Source organism: Callorhinus ursinus, unplaced genomic scaffold, assembly GCF_003265705.2.
Source record: "Callorhinus ursinus isolate GAN/ISIS: 27379988/994484 unplaced genomic scaffold, GSC_fseal_2.0 scaffold92, whole genome shotgun sequence".
Taxonomy (NCBI): Eukaryota; Metazoa; Chordata; class Mammalia; order Carnivora; family Otariidae; genus Callorhinus; species Callorhinus ursinus.
This window is the reverse complement of record NW_027397154.1, coordinates 1,055,256-1,080,105: the sequence shown is the minus strand read 5'-3', so window position 1 is coordinate 1,080,105 and position 24,850 is coordinate 1,055,256. Positions and strand designations below refer to the sequence as shown.

The 24,850-nt window shown below is 41.5% G+C and overlaps 1 protein-coding gene across 5 annotated transcripts in view; it reads right to left on the bottom strand.

The window, feature by feature from the left end:
• Positions 1–24,850, bottom strand: part of ASH1L (ASH1 like histone lysine methyltransferase) — a 196,858-nt gene that overhangs the window by 171,458 nt on the left and 550 nt on the right. Inside the window, exon 1 of one of the 5 annotated variants that reach the window (XM_073888530.1) lies at positions 24,359–24,707. The exons of the other annotated variants lie outside the window; for them this stretch is intronic. The gene's annotated coding sequence lies outside the window, so the exon portion shown is untranslated. Of the gene's footprint in view, positions 1–24,358; positions 24,708–24,850 lie in introns of those variants that run through there. 5 annotated transcript variants of the gene reach the window in all.

The window sequence follows — 24,850 nt, the reverse complement described above, 5'->3', positions numbered from 1 at the left end:
CAGCTTCCCATTTCTCTGTCCCCCTCTTATAACCAAACTTCTTCAAAGGGCAGTCCATTCTTGCCATCTCTAAATCCTCACCTTTTTTCTCTGGAATGCACCAATCACACTTCACCACCACCTCTCCAAATAAACTGCTAGTCAAGGTCACTAACGTACTCCATGCTACTAAGTACACCGGTCAGCTCTTAGTCCTCTACTTGACCTAGCCACAGAATGTGACACAGCGGAACAGCCCATTATCTCTGCACTGACTTCCAGGAACCCTCTCTGGATTCTTCTGCCTTACTGGCTAGTCAACCTCAGTCTCCTTTACCAGTTTTTCCTTTTCTCCCTGAACATTAAACACTGGCGCACCCCAGGGCATGCTCTTCCCTTCCCTATCTACACTTACTCGCTCAATGACCAAATCCAAACTTTCGGCCTCAAATTCCATCTAACATTGTTGATTCACAAATTTCTATCACTAGATAGAGGCCAGGTGTCGGGACCTCTTCCTCGAACTCCAGAATCCTATATCTAAATGCCTACCTGACACACTGCCTAGATGTCTACTAGACAGACACCGCAAGTTTAGCCTGCTTAAAATCAGTTCATCTTCTGCCTCAACCCCCCCCCAAATGTTCTTCCCACAGGCTTCCTCATCTCCATAAATAAATGCAACTCCAGCTAGAAATATTTAGGCTAAAAATTCCTAATTACCCTTAACTCCTTTCTCTTCCTCATGCCTCATATGTTCATTTAGTCAGCAGTCTTCTTTACCTTCGAAATATATGCACTATTTCTTGCTAATTTGACAGCTACCACTCAGATCCGAGTGATAATATCTCACCTGGACTACTGCAAAAGTCTCTTCAGTGCCTCGCTCCTTGCTTCAGCCCTTTGTATCTCTTTAGTCTTCTCAACTCAGCAGCCAGGTGATCCTTTAAAAGCTTGTGTCAGATCATGTCATTCCTGGGCTCAACACCCTTTCAGTGACTCCCCATCTCACTCAAAATGGAAGTCAAAGTCCTTACAATGGTCTAAAGGCCCTATTTACTCTGCTGTACAATCCACTCTACCTCTCTTCCACCTCTTACCAAACTCCCCACTTAGTTCCAAAAAGGGGGGGGGGGCAGAGGTCTCCTCCTTCTGTTTCCCAAAGTAAAATACTCCTACCACAGGGCCTTTGCAATTATTATTCTGCCTGACTAGAAGACTCCTTCCCCAGATAACTGCACGATTTGCTCTTTCATGTCCTTCACCTTTGCCTAAATGTAACCTTATAGAACAGGCAATCTGACAATCCTTTACAAAACTGAAAAACATTATCTCACCATCTTCTTCTAACACTCTGTCCTGTTTTATTTTCCTCCATGGCTCTTCTCACCATCTGGTGTACAATGTATTTATTATGGATGTCTTTCCATTGGGATGTAAAGTGCCCCCAGGAAATGGATTTTTGTCAGTTTAGTTCAATGTAATGTCCTAGCACCTAAAACTGTACCTGGCATATAGGAGGTGTTCAATAAGTATTTGAATTAATTGCATGTCTGTTGTGGGATATATCTTACTGGCTTTAATTTTTTATTTTCTAGTCATTTTCTCCCTTCTTTCTTCTTTCTTATTTATCTATTTTTAAGTAGGCTCCACGCCCAGTGTACAGGCCAACACAGGTCTTGAACTCACAACCCTGAGATCAAGACGTGAGCTGAGATCAAGAGTTGGACACTTGGGGCACCTGGGTGGCTCAGTAGGTTAAGCATCTGCCTTCAGCTCAGGTCATGATCTCATGGCCATGAGGTCAAGCCTCGAGTCTGCCTCCATGCTAAGCGGCTGAAAATTCAACCCCTCTTCCTCTGCCCCTCCCCCTGCTCTCTGCCATTCTCTGTCTGTCTAAAATAACTAAATACATCTTAAATTTAAAAAAAAAAAGAGTTGGACATTTAATCGACTGAGCCACCCAGGCGCCGCATGTTTCTTAATTTTTAATACCCATCCTGGGTTTCATATTACTAGTGGTGAACTAATATCCCTGCCATATATTTTTTTGGTTAGTCATGAAAACAAATCTGTTCTAGAATAAACACAAATAATTTACACAAAAACAACTTTTATATCCTTTTAAATTTCCCTACTTTTTTTCATAATGAAGGAATCCAGAACTCTTCATATATATATATATATATGTATAAATGTGAAGCAGAATTTCAGTATTTCCTCCAAAGAACTCAAAAGCATTTTTACCAGCACTTACTTACTTTTAACACACTGCAGAGAAGGGTTTGGAGAGCATGATTCTCTTCATTTTAAAATGGAAAAACTGAATCTGAGTGACACAATTATATAAATATCAACAAACTAAAGAAGAATTAATTTGAAAACACTGATCACTACCCCAGAAATGTATGTAAGAATAGAGAAATATTATGTTTCCCTAACTTGATCAAAGAGGAAAAAGAACAGTATGCCTAAGGGCATATTTTGTGAATCCATCTAGGCAGTGAGACTGGAAAGGCATGACTGGCAAACCCTACATACCAAAATTTAAGTGTTTCTAGTAAAGATAAATCCAAATTCTGAAGATACTTCACAACAAAGAATGCTTTTTATCTGCTAAATGTAAACTGCTTGAAAACCAGTCCCTACACCAGCTGCCAGAATTCTGATATTGAACTCTGAAAACAGTATTCTTTGTGAATGATACTCTTCCAGCTTTTGGAAAGGTATCTATATAATCTAGGTTTTCCATCCAGAACAAGGATGCCATGTTGTTACACAATGTATTTTGGTTCCTACTACAATATGTTCAAGGCAAAATATAGTTCCAAGGGGAAACAGAGAACTAAGACTGCTAGAATCTCTTTACTCTAAGAGACAAATTCAACATTCATCTCACATACAACGTTAGGATTTATAGGATGTCTTCAAATCACTGAAACAATCCAGAACACTCTAGTCCAAATTCAAGGGAAACTAACACTAAATCTATATCACGAAGCCCTTTCACTGAGATCATTTTAGCTGTGAACAAGCTTTTTAGAAAATTACTAATTACTAGGGTGCCTGGGTAGTTCTGCACTCAGTGGGGAGTCTGCTTGTCTTCTGTCCCTCTGCCCCTCCCCCCCAACTCGTGTGTGCACATACACGCACTCTCTCTCAAATATTTTAGTGTATGTGCTGCCGAAGCAAGCACCGCACTCTCTCTCAAATAAATGAGATCTAAAAAAAAAGGAGAGAAAATTAATAATTGTATTAATAGGATATGTACATGATATCAACACAAGGCATGATAATCTTTTAAGATTTTATTTATTCATTTGACAGAGAGAGAGAGAGAGCGCGCGCGCGCGCATAAGTGGGGGTGGGGAGCAGCAGGCAGAGGGAGAGGGAGAAGCAGGCTCCCAGCTGAGCAAGGAGTTGGATGCCAGGCTCCATCCCAGGACCCTGGGATCATGACCTGAGCTGAAGGCAGAAGCTTAACCGACTGAGCCACCCAGGTGCCCCAAAGCATGATAACCTAACAATATATTAGATACTACCTATAAATATACAAAATAAATCACATTTCATAGTGATTTATGAATGCCCTATTGCTATATATTCATATATTGCAATATGACAATACCTGGGCAAGCAATACAAATATAAAACTTTTGAACAGGAATTGCTCAAACTTGTTTTCACCTCATACCCTATTCCCTCTCTGAAGTGATGACTACTACCCACCCACACCTCCCATACTAACCTCACATCCAATTAACAAACAACGGATCGGATAAAAATAAACAAATTCACTGTTAACACAGTGCTCTGGTTTGTGAGATACCAAACCATTATGGAAAACAATTCAACTAAGTTTGGAGACCATTTTGTGTACATACCTTGTCTATCATAACAGGTTGGAAGGGAAGAGGCATACTTTGATAAAACACTATTTAGCAAGGCAATATAAAATCAACTATGTATTTTTTATTTAACTTTTTTTTAGATTTTATTTATTGATTTGACAGAGAAAGACACAGCGAGAGAGGGAACACAAGCAGGGGGAGAGGGAGAAGCTGGCTTCCTGCAGAGCAGGGAGCCCGATGTGGGACTCGATCCCAGGACCCTGGGATCATGACCTGAGCTGAAGGCAGACGCTTAACGACTCAGCCACCCAGGCGCCCCTACTATGTGTTTTTTTAAATACTACAAAACTGAGTCCTTCCAGTGGATGCATTAGTTAAATTAAAAAAAAAAATTACATACATAAAAATTTACTGACCTCTTATATTTGCAAAGCTCTATGCTAATGTTATACAGATTATCTCAGTTACCATTATTATTCCATTTTCAGAGATGAAAAAACAAGTTAATAACCAACAAAAGCTTGAGCCCAGGTCTTTCTGGTTCCTCTCAATACTATGTTACGTGGCCACCCAAAGATCATTTTTATTCCTGGTCTTACTACTCCTCTCTGCTACATCTAGCATACTTGCTATTTGAAACTCTTGCTTGTCTTCTATGATCACACATTCTACTGGCTCTCCAACAACCTCTGCAACCATTATTATATCTCCTGTATGCACTCATCATCCTTAATATATCCCTTCATTCAGTGAATATTTTGAGAGCCTAAAATATGTTTTGAGAGTTGTGATACCCACTGTAGAAATAGTTACAAATAATTCAATATGGTCCTAAGTCTTATGAACTTTAAATTTTAGAGGGGCAGATAAATGACTATTTTTTTTTTTTTTAAGATTTTACTTATTTATTTGACAGAGAGAGAGACACAGTGAAAGAGGGAGCACAAGCAGGGGGAGTGGGAGAGGGAGAAGCAGGCCTCCCGCAGAGCAGGGAGCCTGATGGGGGGCTCGATCCCAGGACCCTGGATCATGACCTGAGCCGAAGGCAGACGTTTAACGACTGAGCCACCCAGGCGCCCCTAATTATTTAAATATGTGATTATAACTTATAATAAATGCGAAGGTACTGAATATATGAGGTACTATATCAAGGAAACTTGGAGGAACAAGGAATATATCTTAGAAAAATAGTTAACTTTAAGCTGAGACCCAGTCTGAGTAGGAAACAGCCAGGCAAAAGAGGCATTAGGAGATACTTCAAAGGTGTTAACTGATTTGATTTTCAGCAAGATGTAGGAAAGGAGGGAGAGAATTGAAAACATAAGCAACTGGTGAATTGTATGGTAGTACCATTTAGACATTCCATCAACAAATTACTTACCGAGTGACCATTATGTAACAGGAACTGGGGACATAGCAATGCAAAAACACAAAAATCCCTGCCCTCATGTGGCTGACATAAAAGTTGTCTGCTGGGATGAGATTAAGAGTTCAATAAGTATGTTAAATTTTATTTTTTTTAAAGATTTTATTTATTTATTTGAGAGAGCGAGAATGAGAGAGAGAGAGAGAGAGCACATGAGAGGGGGGAGGGTCAGAGGGAGAAGCAGACTTCCCGCCGAGCAGGGAGCCCGATGCGGGACTCGATCCCGGGAGTCCAGGATCATGACCCAAGCCGAAGGCAGTCGCTCAACCAATTGAGCCCCCCAGGCGCCCCAGTATGTTAAATTTTCGATGTCTGTGAAACATTTAAGTAGAAAGGTCAAGCCGACAGCCAGGAACACATGCACATATGATATACACACAGGGAGGCAGTATGATGACACTACATAAATATATAATGGAGTTTTACAATTTTTTTCCAACCTGGTAAAAAAGATAATTTATATTAACTCTAATATGTAAGAATAATTTCTTTCTTTTTGGGTAAGTACATTTATCTAAAATTATCACATTGCAGATTGAACAATGTTGGCAGATTTTTAGCTTAAGTATAGTTTGTCTCATCTGTGATAAATTTTTGTCTTCTCTGTGGTCCTTATCAAACATAGTAAGAGACTGTAATCATTATTCTATTTCTCAACAGTAAGAAAACGGATATAAATTAACTATATAAGACCTTAAAAAATCACAGCACATTATGTATCTTAATTTGCCCTAGCTTTTATACTCTTTAATCATACATCTCATAGATGGCCATCCTATTTCTTAGGATATATCATATTAGCTAAGCACAGTACCACCAGTTGCTCAACCTGGCGGTCATCCTTGCCTCCTCTCACTTCCCTATTCCCAACGTGACCCTAACACCAAAACTTGTGAATTCCACATAAATGATTTCTGATTACACCCAGTTCTAAGTCCACTGCCATTCTGTCCAAAACAACAAATCTTACACAGAATATAGCAGCTTTCTAACTTCTCTGCATATCCACCTTGTTCTCCTCCAATCCCTGCTCTAAAATGCAGGTAGAAATATGATTTAAAAAATAGTTTGACTATGTCATTTCCCTGCTAGAGCAAGGGAGAGCTCCCTGTTAAGTGCTCATGCAGCATTTTCTAAGTCTCTTAACACTCATCATCATAGTAAGTTATATGCTTTTTTGGGGTAAATTATATGCTTAATACCCATATTTTCCACTACAGCATTTGTTCCATGAGAATAAGAATCCTGACTACCTTATTTGCTGCAATATCCTTAACAAAGTACCCGGAACATAAAAGATATTCAATAAATATCTACTAACTGAATAAAAAAAATACATAATGCTATATTTTAAATTACATATGTAGACAAAAACTAAAAGATAAGAAAATGAAAATAAAAAACGAAAATAAAAATACTAAAGGACTGACATTTTTCTTTAAGTATTATATAATCTTACACTGTTATTACGATTTTAAAAATAAGCACTATGTATATCACCATGTAATTTGCTCTTCAAAAGTAAAAGGGTAAGCAGTGTACTAACTGCCTTAAGATGTTTTATATTGAATCACTGATATACAAATCACTGAAATCACAAAAAGCTAGACTATCTTCATAAAGATACCAAGAAAACTTGAACTATATTCCTAAATAATTTATATAACATAAACTACACTTACAGAGTTGGATAAAGCTTTTTTTTCTTTTTTCTTTTTTTTTTAAGACTTATTCATTTGAGAGAGAGAAAGGAGTGCAAGTAGGGGGAGGGGAAAACGGAGAGAATCGCAAGCAGACTCCCCGCTGAGCACAGAGCCCAAAGTGGGGCTCAATCTCATGACCCTGAAATCATGACCTGAGCTGAAATCAAGAGTTGGATGCTCAACCGACTGAGCCACCCAGGTGCCCCGGACAAAGCTTTTTTTCCTATACTCAACTACAGAACAACATTCATTTAAAACAGAGTGACAACCACCAATAATCCCTAACTTTCAAAGTACTCATCACCAATAAATCTAGCTGTTTTCACACTTATGTACTGTATATATTTCTTAAATTCCAAGATGCTAGTAATTTAAAAAGGATTCATGAATCACTGACCACATTTTCAGGAGAAAAAATTTTTAACTACTACCACATTAAATATAATTATCAACTGTGTTATTTCCTAATTTCAGAAACATGAAACTGGGAGAAAAGAATGTGTCTCATGACCAAGGAAATACTGTATTATACCAACAAACTAATTCTGAAAGTCAGAACAAGAAAGTCAAATAGGGAGACATAAATTACAACTAGTAAGCCACAGGGGAAATACAGAAAGCATTCCCGGGGCGCCTGGGTGGCTCAGTCGGTTGGGTGTCTGCCTTCGGCTCGGGTCATGATCCCGGGGTCCTGGGATCGAGCCCTGCGTCGGGCTCCCTGCTCAGTGGGGAGCCTGCTTCTGTCACTGGCTCACTCTCTCAAATAAATAAATAAAAATCTTAAAAAAAAAAAAAAAAGCATTCCCAAAGCTAAATCCTGGAAAAAAAATTATACTCACCGACTGTCTGTCACATGGATAATCTAATCAAACCTTGCTTAGCTCTTCCTGAGAAGTTAACACAGCTCAGATGTATACACTTAACTCTGTTTTTGTTTTGTTTTGTTTTTAAAAAAAGGTGGAATGGGGCTGTAGTGGCAAGGAATATATAGAGATGTTGATTTCTATCCCTAGGGAATTCTAAAATGGCAACAGGAGGGAAGTAAAAGTTACATGAGATTTTCCCATAAATGAATTATTGTATTCTGACAAGGGTTAGGGACTGTGAACTCAGGGCCAATGCACGTGGTTTCACATTAAACAAAAGAGCCACTTCAAAAGGGCACCATTCACATTGTACATACCTTACATTTGTTTTTTATAAAAATTTTCTGTGGAGAAATGAATAGGAATGTAAAATGGTGCAGACACTTTGGAAAAGAGTTTGGCAGTTCCTCAAAAGGTTAAACAGAGTTACCAGATGGCCCATCAAGCTCACTGCTAGGTATACACCCAAGAAAAATGAAAATATGTTCGCGGAAACTTGTATACAAATGTTCACAGCAACATTAAACATACAATGGAATGTCATTCATCAATAAAGAAGAATGAAGTCGAGGGCAACTGCGTGGCTCAGTCAGTTAGGTGTCCAACTTTTGACTTTAGCTCAGGTCATGATCTCAGAGTCCTGAGATGGAGCCTGTGTTGGGATCCGCCCTCAGTGGGGAGTCTGCTTGAGATTCTCTCCCTCTGTTCTTCTCCCCACTCATACACGTACATGCTCTCTCTCTCTCTCAAATAAGTAAATAAATCTTTAAAAAAAAAAAAGCAAGCAAGCAAGCAGCACTGGTACATAATATAATGCAGATGTATCTTAAACATTATGCTAAATGAAAGATGCCAGTTCTGAAAGACAATTTATGGATTCCATTTATGCGAAATGTCCAAAAAAGGAAAATCCGTAGAGAAAGAAAGTAGATTAATGGTTACCTAGGCATGGGGAAAAGGGGAATGTCTGGGATGGAGTGACCACTAGTTGATGGACACCAAGATCAAATGTTCTAAAATTAGGTAGTGGTGATGGTTGTATTACTATGTGAATATACCAAGAACCACTGAATTGTACACTTTATTTTTTTTAAAGATTTTATTAATTTATTTATTTAACAGAGAGAAAAAGGTAGCGAGAGCGGGAGCACAAGCAGGGGGAGTGGGAGAGGGAGAAGCAGGCTTTCCGCGGAGCAGGGAGCCCGATGCAGGGCTTGATCCAGGACCCTGGGATCATGACCTAAGCCAAAGGCAGATGCTTAACAACAGCACCCAGGCTGAACTGTACTCTTTAAATCGTAAATTATATAGGACATGGAACACATCTCAATGAAACCTTTTAAAAATTTTCTGGCAGATCAAAATAAGGTACCTTGTGGAAGAGATTCCTTTCCTTGCATAAAAACAAAATGTGGGCTAGTGGTAATCTTGTAAAAACTTTTTTCAATTAATAGCTTTCAACATGGCAACAAGCTGATTTATTTGACCTATGTTGCTACATGTTGACCTAACAGGCTATTCATGTGGAGAAGACAAAGTCAGGTCCATTCTTCAAGTTATACTCAAAAATAATTTCCTCATAGATTTAAGAGCTATATGCGAAAATGAAAGTACCTGAAGGATTTTTGTGAATATTTCTATAGCCTATTGTAGAGAAACCTTTGTAAGCAAATCAAGAAACTAGAAGCCATAAAGGAAAACACTGACAGATTTGATTATATAAAAACATTATAGATCAGTAAGGTTAAGAGTTATTCTATAAACTGGTAAGTAAGAAATTACATAATACGAAAGATGTGCACAGGCAGGCAATCACAGAAAAGATGGAACTAATCAAGTAGAAACATAAAAAGAGGCACCATATCACTAGTAGGGAGGTATGAGTTAACACAAGACAGTTTTCACTCATCGGTTTGGTTGAAATTTAAAACACTGATAACTACTACCAGCAAAGTATACAGGCAAATAAACACTAGTGGCCACCATTATTTATTCTGGAAAGCAATACTTACAGCATCTATGACAATTTTAAGTTTTATATACTCTCAGACTTCAATAGCAATTTTACTTTTGAGATTCTTATCATAGAAAAACAAAAGCACTAATAAATGATTTATTATAGCACTGCTTAATGTGGCCACAGGAAAAAAAAAAGACATACATATATTCATAACACACACACAAATATAGAACCATGTCTGATGGGGCGCCTGGGTGGCTCAGTTGTTAAGCACCTGCCTTTGGCTCAGGTCATGGTCCCGGGGTCTTGGGCTCGAGCCCTGCATTGGGCTCCGTGCTCAGCGGGAAGCCTGCGTCTCCCTCTCCCACTCCCCCTGCTTGTGTTCCCTCTGTCAAATAAATAAGATCTTAAAAAAAAAACAAAAACAAAACCACGTCTGCCATTTTTCAGTAAAAGAGCAAGCATGATATTCTATGTGTAAGGAATAGAAAAAAAAACACATATGTATTTGTATGCATACAGAAATAAGTACAAATGATTATACACCAGCTAACAGCACTGATTATTTTAGGGGTTTGGAAGTAAAAGGGAAATAAAATTATGTATATTTTTTTCTTGACCTGTTACAGAATTTGTATTAGTTTCATAATTAAGCAAAAATCCAATAAAAACAGGGTGCCTGGGTGGCTCAGTTGGTTAAGCGACCGCCTTCAGCTCAGGTCATGATCCTGGAGTCCAGGATCGAGTCCAGCATCGGTCTCCCTGCTCAGCAAGGAGTCTGCTTCTCCCTCTGACCCTCCCCACCCATGCTCTCTCTCTCAAATAATTAAAATCTTTTCAAAGAATCCAATAAAAACATATTTTGAAAAGATTTGAAATACACATAGCTACATGTCGATACCTCTCAAAGTCTTCTTGTGTTTATATCTACATGAAATTGAGCAAAGTAACCCAATTAATTGGGGACATACTTTCTAACCCCAATATTCTATTACTGACTAGCTATTTTCTTAAAACATTCCTCTCCTGTTCATTTCCATTTAACGGACTACCGCACATTACACACATCTTTATTTTTTTAATTATTTTATTGTGGTAAGAACACTTAACGTGAGATTTACCTCTTAACAAATTTTTAAGTGTGCAAGACAGTACTGTTGACTACAGGCACAACGTTATACAGCACATCGCCAGAACTCATTCATCTTGCTTGACTGAAACTTCATACCTGTTGATAAGGAATTCTCCATTTCCCCCATTCCTAACTACACACCTCTTTATAAAAAATATGAACTTCTGTTCATCAAAAGAAACCACCGTTGAGAGTGAAAAGGCAAGCCACACATTGGATGTTATGTGCAAGGCATATATTGGAGAAAAGGGCTGCATTCAGAATATATATTATCCAAAAAGCACTAAAAGATGCTCTACCTCACCAATAATCAGGTAAATGCAAATCAATACCACAATGAAATACTATTACCCACTAAAATGGCTAAAATTAAAAAGAATGACAACAAATGTTGGTGAAGATGTGGAACAAATGGAACACCTATACATTCCTGGTACAGTTACAGAGTCAGACAATCAGTTTGGAAAACTGTTTGACAGTATTTACTAAAGACAAAAATATGCTTACCCTGTGGCCCAGCAATTCCACTCCTAGGTATATGCCAAAGAGAAATGAGTGCATATTGTTCACCAAAAGAGGGGAAGGTGGCCAGGTAAGGCTTCACAGCATCAACTTGACCTTTTGTCTCAGAAGATGGGTAGGTGTTCTCTAAGCAGCCGGGCACTGGGAGGAACATGAAAGTCATGGAGATATAAACGAACTGTTTGGGAATGATGACAGTTCCAAACAGCTGAACCACAAGGGTAAGAGACCCAGTGAGACACAAAGCTGAAGTGGTAGACAGGATCTTGAAGAAAGAGCTAAACAGTCTGTTATGCCAAGAGACACAATCAGGTTTGGATTTAGAAATTACATTCAGAAAGGTATGTGGGATGTAGCTAAGGAAGCCAATCAGGGTGGGGCACAGTGAGGTAATTCTCACTTTGCTGCCATTTTACCCATTTTGAAGAATAACTGCTTTTCTTATACCCAGCCTGCCATTTTAACAGTGGTATGCTGCTTTAACTGATGATCCTCCAGAAATTACTGTATTACCAAAATGGTGAAGGGGAAAGTAGGTGTGCAGATGACAGTCAAGCAAAGATTTACTTAAACCACTCCCCACAAACGACTACCACTGTCCTTACGTGTTTACTTCTGTTTTCAAGAGCAATCACTGTTGAACAAAATGTAAAGAATGCAACTGTCATTCCATAACATTCATAATTAAGAGGCCTATGAAACAAGGGTATTGGCCTATAACCAAAATTACCTAAAAACTCCCCAAAGTTATATAGCAAAAAATTTATGTGTATGTATGCACTTTTTGGGAAAGGGTACAAAGATTTCATATTCTTATTGGGGCCCATAACTACTGCCACCACCACCACCACAAAAGGAGTTACGATCCTCTGTTTTTGAAATCAGCTTCTAAGGTAAGGTACAGAATGGATACCCAGGAAACTAGAAGATGCCCACTTTGAACCACCGAAGTCTCAGTGAACAGTTTCCGGATTTTTGTGGAATAGATTCATCTAGAAATATTTTGAGAGGCTCATCTGAATCCCAAATCACATTACCATCTTAAACATCTCAGTTTCTACTTAAGAAGATCACCTCTAACCTATCTGGAAACTTTTGGTAGGGTTTTCCTAAGGACACCATTTACTTGGAAAAGAAATGGCTCTCGAATGCACACAACTGATGATTCTGACTTTGACATGGGAAAAAGAAATCATACATGATGGACCCTTAATTCTCTGGTGATTTCTATAAAATTGCAACAAGATGTCAGATAAACCCTGGGGAATATGTTATTAGAAATGTTTCCCCTCAATGTTCTGGAATTAATTTCTCTTCCTGGACTGACAAAGTCCAAAACTACTGGCCTTTCAGGCATAGTGCCAATTCAACAGATGGGCCCTACATTTTCCTAATGGTAGAGGTAGACTGGCAAGTGTGAAGTCATGTACTCAGGCAAGAGAGTATCTGTTTCATGCAGTAGCTAAGAGGATTTCTGATAGGGTTTTAAATCAACGACACAAAATAACCTACACGCTGTGATTTTGTCTGTAATTTCTATTCCTTTCCATTTTTGACACCTCAAATACATTTAAATAGATGCCTACCCAAATCCAGATGTCCCAAAATATGCAGTAAGTCAACCTCAACAAGCCCCTGATACCTTCAAGTATTGGGTCTTACACATGTATTCTCAGATATTAATGTGCTGACTCAGTAAGTCCACAGATGAAAACCAGCTTCTTTAAAGGAAGGTTTAACAATGCCCAGTGATAGACCAAAGAAGAAAAGGAGGCAGCTTGATCTCCCTCTAAATTTTCAAAGCCAGGAATGGTTATCATGTGAATGGGTAAGAAGCTTCACGTCTTTTGATACTTTCTTCTTACTATTTTTTAAAGTTTATTTAAGTAATCTCTACATCCAACATGGGGCTCAATCTCACCAACCTGGGGATCAAAAGCTGTATGCTCCTCCAACTGAGCCAGCCAGGCACCCCAGAACTTCATTATTTTATAAATTTATATTTATTTATTTTACTTTGTTGCCCTCCACAATGGAGATCTAGGAAGGTAATGACCATTCTGGACATCTTTTCAGAGTAATCTAGTAAAAATAGGCACTTTGGCTTTTAGTTTCGTATGAGTGTTCTGATCTCTGCAGCACAATCAAAAAGCTATTTAACAGATAAAAAATAAATCTGTAGACGAACCATGAGAGACTATGTACTCTGAGAAACTGAGGGTTCTAGAGGGGAGGGGGGTAGGGGGATGGGTTAGCCTGGTGATGGGTATTAAAGAGGGCACATTCTGCGCGGAGCACTGGGTGTTACATGCAAACACTGAATCATGGAACACTACATCAAAAACTAATGATGTAATGTATGGTGACTAACAAAACATAATAAAATATAATTTAAAATAAATCTGGTTCATTAACGATTTTATTTTTGTCTCTCTGTCTTTACTAATTAGTACTTGCCAGTTTTTAAGAAAGTATTATTCCTAAAATTATCAAACAATTCTTTCAGCCCTGGCATTACTGATTAAATGCCTCTAAATGTCAAGAATACCCCACAATTCATTTCAAGACTATCTACACTCACTCTCCAGGTAATCTCATCAAGTCCCATGGCTCTAAACAGCATCTCTACTCTGATCAACTATCAAATTTATATTTGCCCCAATCCTGAGATTTATATATCAAACTTCCTGCTCAATATCTCAACCAGAAACATTTAATAGAAAACTCAAAAGTCAGTACATCCAAACCAAATTCTTAATTTCTGCACTCCTGAAATCTGCCTCTCCCAGTGTTCCAAATTTCAGTAAATGGCACCCAACGTTGAGGCCATCATTGCAGTCAACCTTGACTACTCTTTTACTCAGACCCCACAGCCAATCCAAGTTATCGTCCCCCCACCTTTAAAAATGTATCCCAAATCCATCTCCCTGACAACACCCTAAGTTCAACTTACAATCATCTCTTGCCTCAAATATCACAGTGGCCTAACTGGTCACTCTGGTTGCATCATTCTTGCCTTTTGAAGTGTATATACTAGATCAAGTCACTTCCCTGTTCAAACCTCCCAACAGGTTCCCATCAAGTCTAGAATAAGATCTACACAGTCAAGTCTTCTAAGTCCCTAAGTTATATAGCCCCTGGCTACCTCTTCTACCGGTTTCCTATCATTCATCCCCACCTTGTTTACTCTGTTCTAACCCTTTCTTATTTCTTAAACACAGCAAGCATAATACTGCCTCAGGGCTTATACTCACGCCCCGGACAGCTGCATGGGGTGCTTTGTGTCATTCAGGTCTTTACTCAAATACCACAGCCTCAAAGAACTTCCCTAATCACTGAACATCCCCTTACTTTACATTTCCTTTACACCTATAGTGGAAATGCTATGACATTATATCCATTTATTAATATCTTACAAGAAGTGAGCACCAATGATTTTTTTTTTCCAAGATTTTATTTATTTGACAGAGAGACAGCGAGAGAGGGAACACAAGCAGGGGGAGTGGGGGAGGGAGAAGCAGGCTCTCCGCCAAGCAGGGAGCCCGATGTGGGGCTCGATCCCAGAACCCCAGGATCATGACCTGAGCCGAAGGCAGATGCTCAACGACTGAGCCACCCAGGCGCCCCTACCAATGATTTTTTTAAGTAATCTCTACACCCAACGTGGGACTTGAACTCAAGACCCCGAGATCAAGAGTTGCATGCTCCAATGACTGAGGCAGCCAGGTAGGTGCCCCTGAAAGCAATGACTTCTGCTTTTTTCACTGCTGGACTACCCTCTGGTCTTAGAACAATACCTGGTATAACATAAGTATATAGTTAATATTTACTGAATGAAAGACTATATATATATTCCTTCTGTTGGAAGGCACAGGAGACAGAATGCTCGTTTTAGTTTTTATTTGACTCTGAACAGAGGACTTAATCTACTGATATCCCAAAGGACTAACTGTCCAGTAGACTGCCTGGATTAAACACAGGCACATAATAAAGAGCCTCAAGAGGAAGAGATTTCTGTCCTAGAACTGACTTGCTCTGGCATAAAATAATCCTATCCCAAGACATTCTTTCAACACCTTGCTTGAACCACATGTAATGTGATGGCAGCACATTACTGCAGTACTAAAACATCTTGATCTGGAAGAGTAAAATGAAAATGCCCAAGGACCTCATTTTGTTCATTCATCACTGTATCCTAAAGTCTAGCACATAATAAACAATAAAGTAAGGTGGTATAGTGAAAGCAATGGGTTCTGCTATGGAAGAATACACTGGGCTCCTAAAAACCAAGGAAGTGCTCATCAGCTTTAAAGAGAACTGTCCCGGGGCACCTGGGTGGCTCAGTCTTCAGTCTGTTAAGCGTCTGCTTTCAGCTCAGGTCATGATCTCAGGGTCCTGGGATTAAGCCCCACTTCGGGCTCCCTGCTCAGCAGGGAGTCTGCTTCTCCCTCTCCCTCCATCATGCGTGTGCGCATGCTCTCTTTTCCCTCAAATAAATAAAATCTTTAATAAATAGAGAACTGTCCTAACTAAACCCAATTCAGTTCAAAGACTTAAGGTTCTCCGCCCCAAAAACTTCACACTGAAAGGTATATTCCTGTTCACTTTGGAGACAAGTCCTTGATTTGGTAAGAAGCAGCAGCCAAACATAAAAGCCTAGTCTCGGGGCACCTGGATCAGTTGATAGGGCATGTGACTCTTGATCTTGGAGTTGTAAATTCTAGTCCCATGTTGGGTCTATGCAGAGATTACTTAAACATAAAATCTTTAAAAAAAAAAAAAAAAAAAAAAAAGCCTAGTCTGGAGTTAAGTGGGAGAACACAAAAGAATTCATAGGTAAGGAATATAACATAAATTGAGAATTAGAAAAAAATATATATACATGTAGCAAAGTCGTTTATACATACTTTCAAAAATGTATTTTGTGTATTCTTACCTCCTACGGGCATCATATACAAGGAAGGTCATTTGCTTTCCTAAAAATGTTTTCTCTTTTCAGGAAATAAATAAGAGAAACTAATAATAGTAGCATATCTGTATTACGTACGTACTTGCTACATGACATACATGGTGCTAAGCACTTTTCACATATTATCTGGTACAATCTTTCAACAGCCCTATGCTCTAAGTATTATCGTCATTTTACAGTCAAGAAAACCAAAGACCGTTAAGTATTTTGCTAAAGATTATACAGTAAGTAGCAAAACTGGGACCTGAGCCTAGTCAATCTGATTTCTGACTCCATGATCTTAATCACTATTTAGGATTCTCAACAAATTGAGGGGAAATATACAAATGTGAAGGTTGGGAGATTTGTTCATTATTAAGAAAAGCAATTATACAATGTCTTTATTTGTCTGGATGCATATTATAATAATCAATGCCACATTAACTAAGATGTTGAAGGAGTGGATTATGTTCTAGTAAAAGTTTTTTGAGTAACTAAAACAAACAATTATTTTCTTGATTTTAATCTTCGTTAGAAATTACCTTTAACAATAACAGCATAGTACTATTTTGTCTAAGAGTGCATGGAACACAGTTCCACCTTTGTTCTGTTGATGATCTCTTAAGTACAAAACCCAACCTTACACAATATTGGAAGACACAGGAAATCATAGGAAAACAGGCAGAAAGTACAGATCCAAACTGCAGTCCCCTAAACTCATTCTGCTGTCATTTTCATTTTCATACCTTTGCAGATGATCTTCCCCTACCGAGAACGCCCCTCTAAGCCTTCCTGAGTACCTCACATTTATCCTTTAACACCTGGCTCTTCTCTCCTTGCAGGAAGCTATCCTTAACCTTTTCTTTCTCTCCACAGATTTAATAAATTTTTCCCTTCTCTACCTGGGAGAAATGTACTATGCTGTATATCATAATGTTTGTTAACATGACGTTCCTCTTAGTAGATTCACTATTTTTTTTTAATATTTTATTTATTTGAGAGAGAGAGAGAGCACATGAGAGGGGGGAGGGTCAGAGGGAGAAGCAGACTCCCTGCTCGGCAGGGAGCCCAATGTGGGACTCGATCCCGGGACTCCAGGATCATGACCTGAGCCACCCAGGTGCCCAAAGATTTACTACTTTCTGAGGCAGGGAAAAAAAAAAAAAATCTCTTCTCCCAACACCTAAGTACAGAAATGGAAATGAGATAAGCATTGGAAAAATGTTAGTTGGTTGAATGAGAGATGAACAGAAAGAATACTTGTTTTTATTTTTTTTAAAAGTAGGCTCCAGTCCCAGTACGGAGATCAAGACATGAGATGAAATCAAGAGCTGGATGCTCAGCCGAATGAGCCACCCAGGTGCCGCAGAAAGAATACTTGTTAAACAGAATTAAGGAGTGCCTGGGTGGCTCAGTCGGTTAAGCGGCTGCCTTCAGCTCAGGTCGTGATCCTCAGGTCCTGGGATCGAGCCCCGCATCAGGCTTCCTGCTCCGCGGAGAGCCTGCTTCTCCCTCTCCCTCTGCCTCTGCCTACTTGTGCTCTCTCTCTGTCAAATAAATACAATCTTTAAAATAAATAAATTAAAAAAATAGAATTAAACTTTGACTTTACCTACATTTATATAACATTTTTTCTTTACACACACATACACAAAATTAACTTAAATCTCTCCTTGTAGTTGCAAGGTGATTACTCTTTCTTCTTTGATATGCTTCTGCATCTAAATTTTAACTTCCGGGCACCTGGTGGCTCAGTTGGTTAAGCGACTGCCTTTGGCTCAAGTCATGATCCTGGAGTCCCGGGATCGAGTCCCGCATCGGGCTCCCTGCTCAGCGGGGAGTCTGCTTCTCCCTCCGACCCTCTTCCCTCTCGTGCTCTTTCTCTCTCATTCTCTCTCAAATAAATAAAATCTTTAATAAAAAATAAATAAATAAATAAATTTTAACTTCCTAACATGTTATCACTTCACTTGATGTAATCTATACGTGTGATTTAGATCCTCCAATCTTCTTTGAAGACCTTTATACTACATATATTATTGTTTACCCAGGAGTTATTATACATGATTGATTCACTCCCCCATTTCCTCAAATGTCAGAGATAGCAGTTTCTTCTTTCAAAGACAATCTTTTAAATTCTCTCCATTCAGCCCTATTAGGCTTCTTATATTAAACATTTAAATTCTGGTGCTTTCATTTTCAGCAGTGCTGAATTTAAAAAATCATACCATAAGGAATAACTCCTCCCTATTCTAAATAATGTCCCTTATATCAAGAAGCCAACAATATAGCTACTTTCTTAATCTGACACTGTCCACCTGGGGTCTTAGGACAAATAAGACGGAATGAGGAGAGTGATTTGGTATCAAGTGTGGAAAAGATAAAATGTAAAACAAGTCAAAGATTCATGATTTATTTACTGTGGGACTGTAACATAAACTATAACAAAAGATAAGTTAACCAAAGTTTCACTAGCGATAGAACTTACATTCATAATTATAACTGTCAGCCTTTTATAGAAGCCTAAATTCTACTTTACTGGCAATCACTTCAAATCTGTACATTCTGATACATCTTTGTAACGATAGGAATATTTACTTTCTTTTTCTACAATATTTCCATACTAGTCATGATTACCCTGTTCTGTACCATGGTTTGTATATAACAACTGAAGCAATGGTATGGACTTTCAAATGACCACAATTAAAATTTCAAAATTCAAAACAATGTTATTTCATACTGTTCAAGCTGATTTTAGACCACTTTCAGCTCCTGTTCAACATCACCAGTATTATCTGATTTCTTAGTAGTAATTAGATCCAGTTAGAAAATCAAGAAGAAGAAGAACTCAAAAATGTTTTTAGCATCTTGTTACTAGTACTTAAAAAAAAACAGACTATAAGAGACACATTATTTCTCACTTGTACATTAGAAAAAAGCTGATAAGCTTCTCTGGCAAACACAGGAACTGTTTGCATTTTTCAATGCAAACATCTAAAAAGCAGTGAGGTGAATTCTTTTTTTTTTTTTTTTTTAAACTTTTATTTATTTGACAGAGAGAGATAGCGAGACAGGGAACACAAGCAGGGGGAGTGGGCGAGGGAGAAGCAGGCTTCCTGCTGAGCAGGGAGCCTGATGGGGGGGCTCGGGGCTGGATCCCAGGACCCAGAGATCACGACCTGAGCCGAAGGCAGACGCTTAACAACTGAGCCACCCAGGCGCCCCAGTGAGGTGAATTCTACTCCGTTCATTTCTTACAGTTTGCAGGGGGAATCCCTATTGACAGGTAAAATAGATTAGAAGTAGTTCAATTCCACTTATCATCAGATACTTTTATTTAAAAAGTTATATAGACCTAACTATGGGGAAATAATTCCCCATTAAAGTGTCAAAAGAATGCATACACTGAAGTATTTATGAATGAAATTATGTAGTATCTGAAAAGATTTGCTTCAAAATAAGCAAAGCAGAGCAGGGGAGGCGGCAGAGAGGCCAGTAGATGGGGATATATACAGTGTGATGACTGGGTGGTGGTAACTGCTGAAGCTGGATGTTGAGTACATAAGAACTCACTACACTATTCTCTTCGTTTCTGTATGTTTGAAATTTCCCACATTTAAAAAATGAACAAAATAAAATGGAAAAAGTATACAATCCTGTCGTCAACTTGCATATGTCTGAGAGCAAACGACTAAAAACTAGGAAAAGCAAAACCAATTAATGCTAAAATAAATTTTATAGATTCTTCAAATATACAAAAGTTAGATGTTCAATGAAGGCAATACAACTCTTGAAATAACAAGGTTATTAAATTTCTGTCATCACTTAAATCTGTAATTTATTATGTTGTGTCAACATCACACTGCCATTAACCACCCCCAATGAGGCAGTCACTAAAATACTGATTTCATGAAATGTAAGATTGACAGTTACCATTAACTAAGAAAACAAATCATAAGTTTGAAAAGCTAACCTCTCCATACAAAATATAAACAAAAAATTACAATTTAAAGAAAAAAATAATTTTAAAAAAGTAGCAAAATAACTCAAAACAAAAATTACTTTCATTTCCCTCTTTTACAGCAACCAGGTTTAAAGACATTTCATGCTTCCAGAAAGGCTGACACAAAGTAGACCTCACAGCAGACATCAGCAAGACTGTATATTACCTTTAAACGACTCAGACCAACACACATAACTCAAATAGAAATATGAAATTTTTAACTAGAGATGCATCACCTACAGATATGGTAAAACTTCTCCACTGTGTATAGGCAGATCATTTTGGCAGGACTGAATGTGGCCACTTCTTTATTTGTAAGTCCTGGAAGAAGACAGGATAAAACCTCACGTGGTACTGCTAATGCCATAAAGACACAATGCCTAGCAAGATATATAGGAATAAAGTTATGCTCCACATTTTAGAACACAACTCAAAAATATGACAGGAAAATTGCTTTCATTACCTGATCCTTAAAGATCCTGAATAATTTTTTGTAATTATTACAAGCACTGTTTTTATTTTTATTTTATTTTATTTATTTATTTGACAGAGAGATACACAGTGAGAGAGGGAACACAAGCAGTGGGAGTGAGAAAGGGAGAAGCAGGCTTCCTGCGGAGCAGGGAGACTGATGCGGGGGTCGATCCCAGGAACCCTGGGACCATGACCTGAGCCCAAGGCAGACGCCTAACGACTGAGCCACCCAGGCGCCCCACAAGCATTATTTTTTAAATAATGAAGTATCTCATACGTCCAAGACTATATAAATATGTATCTATATGCACTACACACATGTGTATAACATGTTATTTTAAAAACCCACAAATTTACTACCCAAGGTAAAAATTAGAGAAAATATTAAACTTTTCACAAATTTCCAAGACATTCTTACAGAGAAGAGACAATCACACCATTTTTCTTCAGATCTTTCCGTTATCTTACCGAATACTGTAATCTGTGCTATCCAAACACCTTCCTGAATTTCTTGTTCTTTTAAAAATGCAGTGATTATTTTAAATTTCCAGTACTAGATTCATGGGTAGTCTGTCAAATAGCTCCTGCATTTTACCTCAGAAGAGTTTCCTGGATGCATGTACACCCAAAAAAATTACATTAAGACCTTTGTTACAAACTCACCACAGAAATACATTGAAAACAAGATAAGAAATGCAACCAAAGTGTGCCTCCTTTTCAAAAACACCAGATGATACCAAAAGACATATCACAGCTACAAGTTGCATAGAGAGTGGGAAGACTTTATAGCTTCCCGAGAATTATTAACGGCAAAAACTCCGCAATTAAGTCATGAAACCTCGACTTCCAGGAATATTCTTCCCTCCTCTTTGCCCTTTTGAAAACCTCCACCACCACAGAATCCTTAGGTTCTACTGGATTAGAATCTCTCCAGGGACAGAGGCCATATATTACTCAGCTTTGTGTCTCCCGCACAGAATTGAGTCGATAATGTTTGTTATACATAACATAAACTCCAGTAAATGAGCCTCAGGAGCTTCAGTCCCAATACAAAACTGGAAAGAGAAGTTTAAGAATAGAAAGGAAAAGAATAAAGCTATAAATATTTGAGCAATATATCTTCTTACCACCTAATTCAGAATCACGTACTAACACTGCAAAAAGGAATTTGTAAAGAATAAAGAATAAGGGTGCCTGGGTGGCTCAGTTGGTTAAGCAACTGCCTTCGGCTCAGGTCATGAGCCCGGAGTCCTGGGACTGAGTCTCACATCGGGCTCCCCTGCTTCTCCTTCTGACCCTCTCCCCTCTCATGCTGTTTCTCTCTCTCTCTCTCTCCCTCTCCCTCAAATAAATAAAAATCTTAAAAAAAAAATAAAAGAATAAAAGACATGACCTTAAAGTTCTCCTTACTATTCAGCACACTCAAAAACTGTCACAGAATCTTTCACCTGAAACTCATACCAACATCTTCATCTCCAAACAAAGCTCTATGTATTTTAAAAGGCTTTCAGATGAGACCTAAATATAAAAAGGTTCTACTTCAAGACAATTTAAGTTCCTGGAATTGTATGCATAATTTGCGTGATTGTGCTTACGCTCACTTAACAGTGAGGGTCTTTCATCAGATTCTTAGAAGGATAAGTGACCCCAAAAAACTTTAAGAACTACTAATCTAGCATATCAAAAACTCTGTTTTCCAGAGATAATACAGTTAAGCTGCCTTAGTTCGAGCATTTTCCTCTCGTATCCACTGACGGGGTCCTTAACGCAAAATTCGTCTTTAAAGAACCTCAGCTGAGCCAAAAAGTTCCACTATCCACAGGAATGGACGGCAACAATTCGCAGACCCTCAAAAGTTTATTCATAAATGCCAAAAGAAAAGGCGTGAGGCACCCTGTACCGCAAACTTGCCTGCTTTCAGACCGGGAACGGGCTTGTATCCTTCCCCGTAAGAATGTCTGGGGTCCGTAAATCCCCCCACACTGCACAGACTTTTCAGGAAAGTTTTAGTTTCAATCCCAACACGGACTCGTCCTCCTTGCTGGGCTTAATAACCTGCCGCTGTCAGGGCAAGTCCCCTCAGAGCACCGCGCCCGTTTCAGCAGGCTCGCCTCGATTGTTCTCAGCCCAAGGCACGACCACTTACTGAGGAGTTATTCAATAACCGCCGGCTGTGACCGAAAGACGGTCCTCCCTCCCACAGACCTCAGGGCAGGCGGTCAGCTGCTGCGGTTCAGGCTCCGGCTGCGGAAGACCCCCCTCCCTCAAGTCCACGAGCGAAGCGTCAGAAACGCCCCGGCTCCTCCACAAACGAGAAGGAAGCTGGCCGTGGATGCCCACCCCTGCAGGCCAAGCTATGACCCGGCCAGGCGTGGGACACAGCTGACCTCTGGCGGCGACGATGCAGCCGCCGCATGCGCCCCTCTCGGAGGCCCCGACTGGCTTGACGAGACCCCCTGAGGTGCCCGAGGCGCGCGGGGGACGGACTGCCGACGGGCGCTCCCGACACCTGAGGCGGCGTCTCCGCTTGCTCACCAACTTCAAGCGTGTGACCTTGCAAACAGGCTGTCTTCCTGCCTCACACCCGGGGGCGACCGTCCGCCCCACCACCTGCCCACGGGGCTGGGAGGCCGCACAGCCCGCGCTGGACGGCTGCGTCCCACGTCAGCGCCGCCGCCGGCTCAGGCCTCCCCCCGGCCTCGCGGGCCCGGCTCTCGCCTGCACACGTCCCGGGCCGCACGGACGGCCCGCTCCGGGCAGAGAACTCCTCCCCAGGCCACAGCCACGACGGGAGCCCCCGTCCGCGGCCTCGCGCAGAGGCGCTCCGCCGAGAGCGACACCGCCATGACCCCCCCCCCCCCCCGGCAGGAAGGCGCCTCCCGTTCCTACAACACACACGCGCGTCGGCCGGAAGGGAACACCCGCGCTTCTCTCCCACAGACGAGGTAACCCGCGAGGGGGACTCGGCGCCCTCGCGCCGACCCGAGCCAACTCTTGCGGAACACTTTCCTGCCTCGCGCGCACGCACACACCCCGCCTGCCGCCCAGACCGAAAACGCGGCCTTCCGCGTCCCCGCCGCCCAGGACACCCGCTCGACGTCCGGCCCGACGGCGGCCGCGCACCGCCGGGGCCCAGCCCGCCCCCCGGGCCGCTCTGCCCAGGCCCCGGGGGATGCTCCCGCCGCGCCCCCGCGGCGCGCCAGCTCCAACCTGTCAGGGGCCCGGGCGACTCCGCCTCCGCCCGCCGACTTTCCGCCCCCTCCCCCCGGGCCGGGAGCCCGCCCGCGGCGGGGACACCCCCCCACCCCCCCTCCCCCGCGCCGGGAGGGACTTCCCGGGCCGCGCAGGACCCCCTCGCCTCCCTCCCCTCCCCCACCCCTGCCGCCGCTCCGCGGAGGGCCCGCTCCGGGAGGTGACAGTGGCTCCCGGGCCGCGCAGGCTCGCCCCGCTCACGGAGCGCTTAGGCCCGAGGCCTCCCGGGCGGTCGTGCTCACCGTGTCAGAGGCCGCGGCCGAGCGAGCGGAGAGCGCAGGGAAGCGGGGAAGGGGGGCGGCCGCCAGCAGGCTCCTCCGCGTCCCCGCGTCGGCGGCGGAGCCCCGCCGCTTGTCAGGAGGCGGCCCGCGGGCGCGCGGACTGGCGGAAAGGCGAGCGAGGAGAAGGGAAAGGCGTGGGGCTGAGCAGGGGCCACCGGGGGGAGGCGGTCCCGCCAGCGAGCCGGGGATCGTCTCCCCCTCCGCAAAGCGAGCCCAAGATGGCGGCGGCAGCGGCGGCGGCAGAGCGGCGGCGGCGGCGGCTGCTCGGGAGGGAGGGCGGGCGCGAGCGCAGGGCGCCGCGCGCGCCCCCCCACCTCCCTCCAGCCCCCCCCCCCCCGCCCCCCCCCCCCCGCGGCCCGCCCGCCCCCGACTCGGACGGCGGAGCGCGCACGCCCGCCCGCACGCGCCGGACGGTCTCCGGGCTCGCCGCCCGCTCCGGCCCCGGCCCCCGCC